Source organism: Rhineura floridana, chromosome 22 (genome assembly GCF_030035675.1).
Source record: "Rhineura floridana isolate rRhiFlo1 chromosome 22, rRhiFlo1.hap2, whole genome shotgun sequence".
Classification (NCBI taxonomy): domain Eukaryota; kingdom Metazoa; phylum Chordata; class Lepidosauria; order Squamata; family Rhineuridae; genus Rhineura; species Rhineura floridana.
This window is the reverse complement of record NC_084501.1, coordinates 8,796,683-8,806,390: the sequence shown is the minus strand read 5'-3', so window position 1 is coordinate 8,806,390 and position 9,708 is coordinate 8,796,683.

Genomic DNA, 9,708 nt, shown 5'->3' with positions numbered 1-9,708 from the left:
AGGGGGATGAACTACCTGGACCTTTGATCTGGACCAGGCAGGCTTTTTTCATTCTATTAAGGGGCTCACAGTTAGGACTCTAATGGGCTCCAAGGATATCATATCATCCTTAGATGTGTTGCACTTGTAGACCAAGTAACTGTGTGAAAATGGTACCTGTCAAAACATCTGCTTAATTGGACCTGGATCACAATCTTCTCTCTCTCTCTCTGTCAGGCCTGGAAGCAAGGACAGCTTTAAGGACCAGTAGGGTCACTTTATTCTCAAGGCTTACATCATTATCTCTAAGGTTCAGATAACTCCTTTATCACAAATAAGAACTAGGGTTGCAAATAGTCTCCTATCACTACCCAACTGCATCCCTTGACAAGCATTCGTTTTCTCTGTCTCTCTTCTGGCTTCATGGAAAAATTGTAATAGGCTCCCAAAGTGCTTTCCATGTGCAACAATCTCTTAAGGTAGGTCAGTTTTATCCTCATATTGTGGATAAGGAACTGAACTTGACAGGGAGGGAGGGACAGAAATTCAGAGAGAAGAGAGTTCACACCAAATTCTTCATCTGGCTTGAAAGTGCATGGCTTAGAAGTTTCCAGAGTCAGCTAGATAGACCTTTGCTCTAATTTAAGGCTGGGGAACATTGGAGCATAGAAAGATCCATCACACCAAGTCAGACCCATGGTCGATCTAGCTCAGTATTGTCTGCAATGACTGGGTATGACTCTCCAGAGTTTCCGGGGGAAATTCCCAGCTCCGTCTGCCAGGGATTGAACCTGGGATGATGATGGCGGTGATTTTATATAGCGCCATAAGATGCACATGGCACTGTATATAAAATAAAACAAAAAAACAAGGCATACAATCTAAATAAAATAAAATGAGGACAAGAAAGGAAGGGAAGGAAACAGACAAAGGTAGGACTTCAATTATTATTATTATTATTATTATTATTATTATTATTATTATATGCCAGAGTGGTGCAGTGGTTAAGGTGTTGGACTACGACCTGGGAGACCAGGGTTCAAATCCCCACACAGTCATGAAGCTCACTGGGTGACCTTGGGCCAGTCACTGCCTCTCAGCCTCATGAAAACTCTGTTCATAGGGTCGCCATAAGTCGGAATCGACTTGAAGGCAGTACACATATCATCATCATCATCATTATTTACATTTGTATACCGACCCATAGCCAAAGCTCTCTGGGCTGTTTACAACAATTAAAAACATTAAAAACAAATATACAAATTTAAAAACACTTTTTTAAAAAAACAATTTAAAAACACATGCTAAAATGCCTGAGAGAAGAGGAAAGCCTTGACCTGGTGCCGAAAAGATAACAATGTTGGTGCCAGGCGCACCTCGTCAAGAAGATCATTCCATAATTTGGGAGCCACCACTGAGAAAGCCCTCCCCCTTGTTGCCATCCTCCAAGCTTACATGTTCACATCTGCACCTCAGATGCTCTACCTGTGAGCTACAGCCAGCTCTTGTTGGACTCCCATCAACCCCAGCCATCCTTGACAATGGTCAGGGCTAGGGGGGATGGAGTCCAACTGTGTATGGAGAGCCACAAATTTCCATATCCCTGCTCTACTTCTCCAACTGTCTCTGTTTACCATGGACACTCTCTACTCTCCAACACGAATCCTGGGGAAATGATTCTGCAATCTATTTTATTTTATTCGCCTTTTAAGAGTTGTTGAAATGTCTTCTGCTAGTGTTAGTCGCATCTTCATTCTTCAGGGCACTTCTCTCCTCACCCAATCTTCCTAGAAGTTAAAATGTGGAATTGTAGGGACTGAATGCTCATCAATCAATGTGTGCACATAAACAGCAAGGTGATGTGCAGTGCACGCCCTCCTGTTTCGCATATGTGGCAGCTGAGATACGTTTTGGTGTTGATGATATGATGTTCCATAGTGGGGCAGATGGAAGAGCAAGACAGTAAGGTGGGCCAATGTTTGCAGCACTAAGGACTGCTCCTAACAGGACAGCAAGGTGGGCTAATGCTTGCAGCACCAAGGACAGCTCCTAGAGGGGCAGCAAGGTGGGCCAGTGGTTGCAGCACTACGGACAGCTCCTAGCAGACAGACAGACACAGACTGGGATAAGGCCTCTGTTTAAAAGGTTTGTTGAAACAGGAAGGTCTTCAGTAGGCATCGAAAAGATAACAGAGGTGGCACCTGTCTCATATTTAAGGGGAGGGAACTCCAAAGGGTAGGTGCTGCCACACTAAAGGTCCATTTCCTATGTTATGCAGAATGGACCTCCTGATGAGATGGTGTCTGCAAGAGGCCCTCACCTGCAGAGTGCAGTGATCACCTGGGTATATAAGGCATAAGACAATCTTTTAGGTATCTTGTATCAAAGTAAGTTATACTGAGGGTAGACCCACTGAAATTAATGGCCCTAACTTATGTCTATGAATTTCTGTGATCTCCCAGCTGTTTCGTCCTGGTAACATAGCCAAAATAGTCAAAGCAATGTGGGGAGGAACTAACAGCTCTTGCACATGTTTGAAATCCAGTGCAGCCCAGAAATGCAGTTACAGCATTTAATTAGGAAAGTGGGAGAAGCAGCACATATGTGCAATGAAAAGAACAATAAACGGTGAGCCGGAATATTATTCTAACACGGGTTCCCAAACTAGGGTCCATGGACCATCAATGGTCCATAAACTTCATTCAGGAGGCTCAAAGCATTGAATATTCATATTGATCTTAATTGTATTTTATTGCTACTTTTAGTTCTTGTATTGTATTCCAGTTCGAATTCTACAGAATGCAAATTGTAATACCGTAAAATGCGATATAAGAAATGAAAGAAACAATGGGAAAACAATGAAGAACCATACAGCATCTAGCCCAGCAGATGACACTTCCTCCAACAGGCAGAAAAACAATGAAGTGGTCCATCAAGGCCATCAGCAATTTTGAAGTGGTCTCTGTGTGTGTATTGTGCAGGGGGGGTGAGTTTGGGAATCGCTGGCCTAAATGATCATATGTTTGGCAAACTAGCATAGCAAAGCTACTCTTCTGGTCACCTCTGACATTGGTGGCCTCTGGAGTTGTATGGAGTAGAATGAAGGACAAAAGGAATTCAGGGACCAGATAGACAGGCAGACAGATCCTTTTGTATCCAAGTAGCTGAGTGACAGGTCACCAGGCACAGCTAACCACAGGATGGGCAGGGAAGGGTGAATATGTCGATTTCAGTTACTCATTTTTCCAGTTTTTAGTTTCCACATCATTTTGTGGTGTTTTTTCAAGAAAGTCAAAAACTTCAACATTGTAATGTGAATTTCTCCTAATTTACACATTTTCTTCACCTGAGGCCTTTCTCTGTGTGCTCCCTCCATGGGAGGCCCGGAGGGTGGCAACATGAGAACTGGCCTTTTCAGTGGTGGCCCCCCAGCTATGGAGTGCTCTCCCAAGGGAGGGCTATCCATCTTTAGGTGCCAGGCTAAAACCTTCCATTTCACTCAAGCCTTTGCTATGCTGTCTTAGTCCTTTTTCTTTGGGTTTTAAATTTTGTCTGTTTACAAAATGTGTTGTAGGTCACCTAGAGACCACTGGGTTACGAGGCGATGAACAAATGAAATAAATAAACAATTTTATTGCAATTTTAACCTGTTGTACCTATTTTTATAACTGGCTTTCCCCCAATGTCACACGTGTGTTTTCTCTCACAACCACATTCATCTGGACACTTTTCTTGGCTGAAGAATTGCAATGCAAAATTAGGGAAGCTCGCCTTCCAGGGTGTACAGTGTAATGGAAGCCTGGGAGTCCCCCCGTGCTTACACTGTCCCAGGAGTAATCCCCACTCCAGGGCAATTAATCCTGGCAATATCCTTCTTTGCTAAGGCTGTGCACACTCACAACACCCTTGCAAGGTAGTCAACTGCCACCACCCTTCTTGCTGGTTAGCCACTGGGACACCCAGAGCCTAGTCACCCACTCTGGCTTTTACAGGGCAAGAGCCAAGATATGCTCCTTGCTCCTAAAAGCCTCGGGCAAAACACTTTAGGCTTACACGGTAGTTGTGGTCGATGGCAAGGACTGAATTCAGGACTGGCCTTCTCGTGAAATGAACACACACTAGTAATAGAATCAAAGTTTATTAAAGAATAAAAAAGTAGAAGAGTAAAAGTACAAAAAGGTAAAAAGGGTAAGAGAGGTGCACAAGGATTAGCAGCAAAATAATTCCTTAAAGTCCACACCCAAAGGGGCAAGGTATAATAAAGTACATAGAGAGTTCAGTCACAAAACAAAATAACAAGGTCTAGCTAGCCTGTTCTATACTTACAGAACTAAGAGACTTGTAGATGAATAGCCTTCTCCCCTCAGAGAGATTCGGGTCGGGATAGCTGATGGTAAGACGGATCCTAATCGGGTCACATCAGGTAGGCATGATGGAACCCCAAAGAGGAACAAAACTTAGATTTCCTTGCCCATACTTATGGCAAAAAGCTTAGCAACAGCCAGAGGCAATTAACCAATCAAGGGCGTCATGACAAGATGGAAAAACTCATCATTTCCTGGCCATATGGCAGCATCCTCCCTAAAATTTCCCAAGTTTTATGGCCTTGATGGAACCAGGCCCCTTTGCTGATGAGAAGGTGTTAGCCGGGGCTTGTAATCAGGTTCAGCTGAGCTGTAAAATGGCCAACTCGAGCCTGTGAGCAAAACCAGTTGTTAACCTTTCAGGATCTCAGGCTATCAAAAGGGGAAAAAACCCAGAATTCCCTGCTCTGCAGCCATCTTAGTTGCAGGCCTGGGCAAGCTGGCATGACATACAGCATCGGCTATCTTCCCCCCTCCCTATGTTCTTGAAGGAACTGAGCTCGACATCTTTGGAAAGTTGAGATATGGAGCTATCAAAGTGTGAACTACGGCTACGTTTCCCTCAGTTTGTGCACTCCAACTTGTCAGAAGGGAGTTCTCCTCTATGGCATGGTGGAGGAGCAAATAACTTGGGGATCCCCTTCAACGGTTTGAGACTGTATTTTCTACCCCAATGAGATTTCCGGCGTACGGTGGGCTGATATCTTGACCCCACATAACATTTGTGTCAGAAGAAGCGTGCTTGACAATACCCAGACAGAGCTAGAAAACACTTAATTCAGAGGAGGTTGAATGTACATTTATTTATTATTGACTGCTTGGGTGACATGATTGCACTCTTTAAGTACCTGAAGGGTTGTCGCATAGAGGAGGGTACAGATTTGTTCTCTGCTGCCCCAGAGGGGAGGACTAGGTCTAATGGTTTTAAGTTGCAGGAGCGTAGATTCAGGTTGGACATTAGAAGGAACTTCTTGACAGTAAGGGCAGTTCGGCAATGGAACCGACTGCCTAGGGAGGTGGTGGGATCCCCTTCGCTGGATGTCTTCAAGCAGAGGCTGGACAGCTATCTGCGGGAGATGCTCTAGCTGTGGATTTCCTGCTGTGAGCAGGGGGTTGGACTCGATGGCCTACAAGGCCCCTTCCAACTCTATGATTCTATGATTGGTCTCGCTCCCTTTCCATGGAGCTCAGAGAAGCAGCCCATCTCACTTTTTCAGATTTAAAATCTAATTTTTCCTGCTCCAATTCCTCCTCTCTCCTCTTCAATTGCTGCCTTAAAAATTCATAATCCCTCCCCCAGTCTTCAATCTGTTCTTGCAACTGGTTTATTTCCCCCTGTGCCTTCTTTACTTTGGCAGAAGATGCTTGCATTGAATTAAATAAGCCCCACACAGCAGCAGCTTCTTTCTGTGACTTAGAAGTCTTGCGCTCCTGACAGTACAGGTCAAACGCACCCAAGAATTCCTGAAAAGGATCCTCAGACTGAAAGCAGTCATCCCCCCAAATACAATTTCCTCGCTTTGAAATCCATCGCTCAATGGCAGAAATATCACCTTGCTTTTTCAAAAACCTGTTAATCCCACTCACAGGTGACCCTACATCCTCTGCCATGTTTTCTGACTCTTTATGCAATGCCTTTTTTCCTTTAGAAAACACACCAGATAGAAACCCACTCCTAGGTAATGCAAAGTTTTTTCCTAGCTTCCCCAGCTTGATTGATTCTCAGCAGCGCTGTTGGCCACCAGCTCTGCCAAAAAGCCAGCCAGCTAAAGGACTTTTAGCCAAATTAAAGGGACAGATACAACAAAAAATAGGGAATCCTGCAGGATGGATCCTTGTCCTCAGGATTTTTAATCTTCCCCAGGCAAGTTTAGTCTTCACAAACTGGCCCTAATCAGGTCCTATTTCTAAGGAGCTCTGATCTCAATTGTAAAGACCCCCAATCTTGCAGAAGTGGAGGGAAGAACAAAAAACTGTTTTTGGAAACCACAACTCCAGTTTCCAAAGAAATTTAATCCTGAATGAACCAGTGTCTCATTGATTAATTTATCCTTACCCAAGTGCTTCATTTCAGTGTGAATGTTTGCCCTCAGTCATTCACAAATCGATCACTTCTGTGGGTCAAGGAAGGGAACAGGGAACAAAAGGAAAACAGCGTTTGTTCAGGGAAAACTTTTTACCTTTTTAATACTCAAACCCTTGCATTACCACACTTTACCTCCCACCTTAACCTTTGAGGAAAGAGTGAAAACATACAGACACACGCACACAAGAACATTTACATGCACTTAGGACTGACTACACAGTACCCTAGGTAGCTGGACTTTTCACACGTTATAAAAACACATATTAGTGATTTTTAAAGGTCCCAGCACCCTTGCTGCCTGCATTCTCCACCAGCTGTTACGAATGGACCTTGAACTTCCTCATGAGCATAGCTCACTAGAAGTGCAAGTTCCCCTCTTAAGAGAGCAGCAGGACCTTTGGCTGGAGTTACCCACACGCCACCCCCAGAGCATGTATAAATTTACCCTTGACCCAATGACACACACACTGAAAGTAAAATACAGAGTGGTTTTATTAGGAGAAGAAACAAGGAAAAAATATTGCAGTTTACAATTACAGTTAACAATGAGCAGCTTTCTACCTATTCATTCATTCATTCAGCAACACTGGATAGACTAAAGCGAAGAGACTAACCCTACGAACACTTTTACGTTAAGCTCACCCACACAGAAAGAAAAAGGAAAGAAAAGGCCCAGAAGGTGCATATACCTTTCCTGGAGAGTTGCTGCAAGACTAAGGCTGAGAGAGAGAGACTTTCGTATCTAGCCCAATGAGCCAAAGCTCCGCCCTTTGTAACCAGCGCTAGATTTGAAAGTTCTCACCCAAGTCCTTAGCTTAGAAGCTCTGCAATTGTCCTCAAGATGCTAGCAGGCGTTGATAAGAAAAGCAGCAGTTGGAGCCCTCCAGAAGGGGAACTGCCAACCCCTTCCAACCCCTCATGTTTTATACCTTTTCCTAACTACATTGACCCCAATGTAAACCCAATGTAAATGTCCCTAGGAAGATGTGGACGTGACAGAGAACAATGAAAGAATTTTGGATCATCAGTCAAGGAATTTGGTTTTCTCCCCCAGAAACAATTCCTTGATGAATTCCCAGATAATGACTGCAATCTCCTACCAGTGAACTCCTAATGTTCTATCGCTTCCGAAAGATTATTATAATTGTTATGTAGACCATTTCCTAGTTTGAAAGGAGCTATCCTGTCTCCTCCTAAAGGCTTAAATTATCATAAACATTTCCTTGTTTGAAAGGAGCGTCTGTTCTTACTGTGTGACATTCCCCAAATTTCCATAGGAGTCAGGAAGTCTATACCCTCAGGCTTTCAAGACATGTACTCTGAGGTCACAGAGGGGCTGTCTCCCAGAAATCTTTGCTGTTGCAGGCTTTCCAAACTCTGATTCACTGAGATGAATCAAAGATTAAAAATCCTCAGTAGTTGATTCCTCATTACAGCCTTATCCTCCATGAATTTGTCTAACCGTCTTTTAAAGCCATCTCATTGCTCCAATGATGGCCCTTGCTCACCATGGAGTTCAGTTAGGCCAGGGATGTGGAAACTCCAGGGCATTTTTTAGGAATTGTTCTTTCATTCAAATGGCTTGCACATGGAAGCCTCTCAACAAGGTACAAGCCCTGATGTTTGGAATGAGGTGAAAGCGGTTCAAACTAAAAAATTGGAAGTGAATAAAGCCTTACAAATGCATTTACACAAGTTACTAGCATAGCAAAATTCTTGCTAGGCTGCCCACCTGAATTAAAAAGCAAAATCATCATCATCATCTCTAAAACTCTAATTTTCAGAACTTAGAAAAATTGGTTAAAAAACAAAGTTGCCCTGGTATTACAAAAATATACTTAGGGATTATTTTTGCAGTAACCTAAATAAGGTATTTTTTTAAAAAAAGAGAGAGAGAGAAAGAAAAGAAAAAAGCCTGCATTGCACACAATAAAAACTAAAAACCCTGAACTTTAACATCACAGAAGAATTATTCTGTTTTCTCTTCCCTGTCCCCCAACATCTATTTAGAACCCAATCTGAATTTGTGTCATTGGTTCACTGATTACATTTTATGAGTTAATTTGTGTCCACTGGGTGTCCAAAAGCTAGGACTGGGTGTCCATTTGGACACAAACTATTACTTTAAAAAGGCCTTGGGAATCTCAGGTCCAGGAGCTAAATGTGGCCCTCCAGAGCTCTGTATCTGGTCCCCACATCCCTCACCGGCCTCACTTTGCACCCTTCTTGACTGTTTTTGCCGGGCTTGTAATGTGTCCTTGAACTCTGACCTTCTGCTTGTCTGCGTGATAGATAGAGAGGAATTTGTGAGTGCATGTAGAAACTAGCCTACCAGGATCAAAGTGAAATGGACGTTCATTGCCTCTGGACCCATCCACCAGTCTCATGTGGCCCCTAGATGCTTGCCCCGGAGGGAATGTGGCCCTCAAGCTGAAACAACGTCCCTGCCTCTGGCTGAGACAACCTTTGGCCTTTTGATTTAATTTTTTAACTAGGCAACAAGGCAGCAGCAATAGCTACTGAGTCCAGCCTGGCCGTTTATCTCAGCACGTGAAGTGGGGGGAGCATCGTTCACTCTCTCTCTGCTGTGACGAGCGAAGATAAACGTCATGTCACAGCCTGAGCCGGTGGAGGATTATGGCCAATATACAGGCATGTTACTTCCTCTTCTCCGCAACTGAAGCTCCATTTGATGACAGTTAACGGGAAAGGGCAGGCGATGTGGGGGCCCGAACTGGCGGGTTGACACGTTTCCTCTTTTAATAACTTGTCAGCTGCCCTGTCGGCCGTGAAATAGCAAATGGTTGCAAGATGTGCTAGCAATCAAAAGAAAGGGGTGGAGGGAAAGAGGAGAAACGACAGCCCGGAGAATCTGTGGGTGGCTGACAGGAGGGGGCAAAATTGTCAAAGCCAGGAAAGAGATTAGGATGCGCTGGACTCATCTCTCTGTCCAACTCATTGCCCCCGCCCCGAATCACTAGGAATGGGCACATCTGCCAATTCTGGTTTCTTGTTTTTCCAGTCTTAAACTCAGCAGCAATGTGCAGCAATTTCTGCAGCTATTATTATTATTGTTGTTGTTGTTGTTATTGTTATTGTTATTGTTATTGTTTTAAAGTCCTCGTGAAAATTCATCTGCTTCACAGTGCAAATGTCTCCTAATACACTCATGTTTGTGTTTCATTTTTCTCCTGAAAGCTGAACTTTGAAAACGGGCCTTTTAATCTGGATTTTCTTTTCCAACCAATGCAGCCACACCCCTCCTTGGCTCTGCTTCAT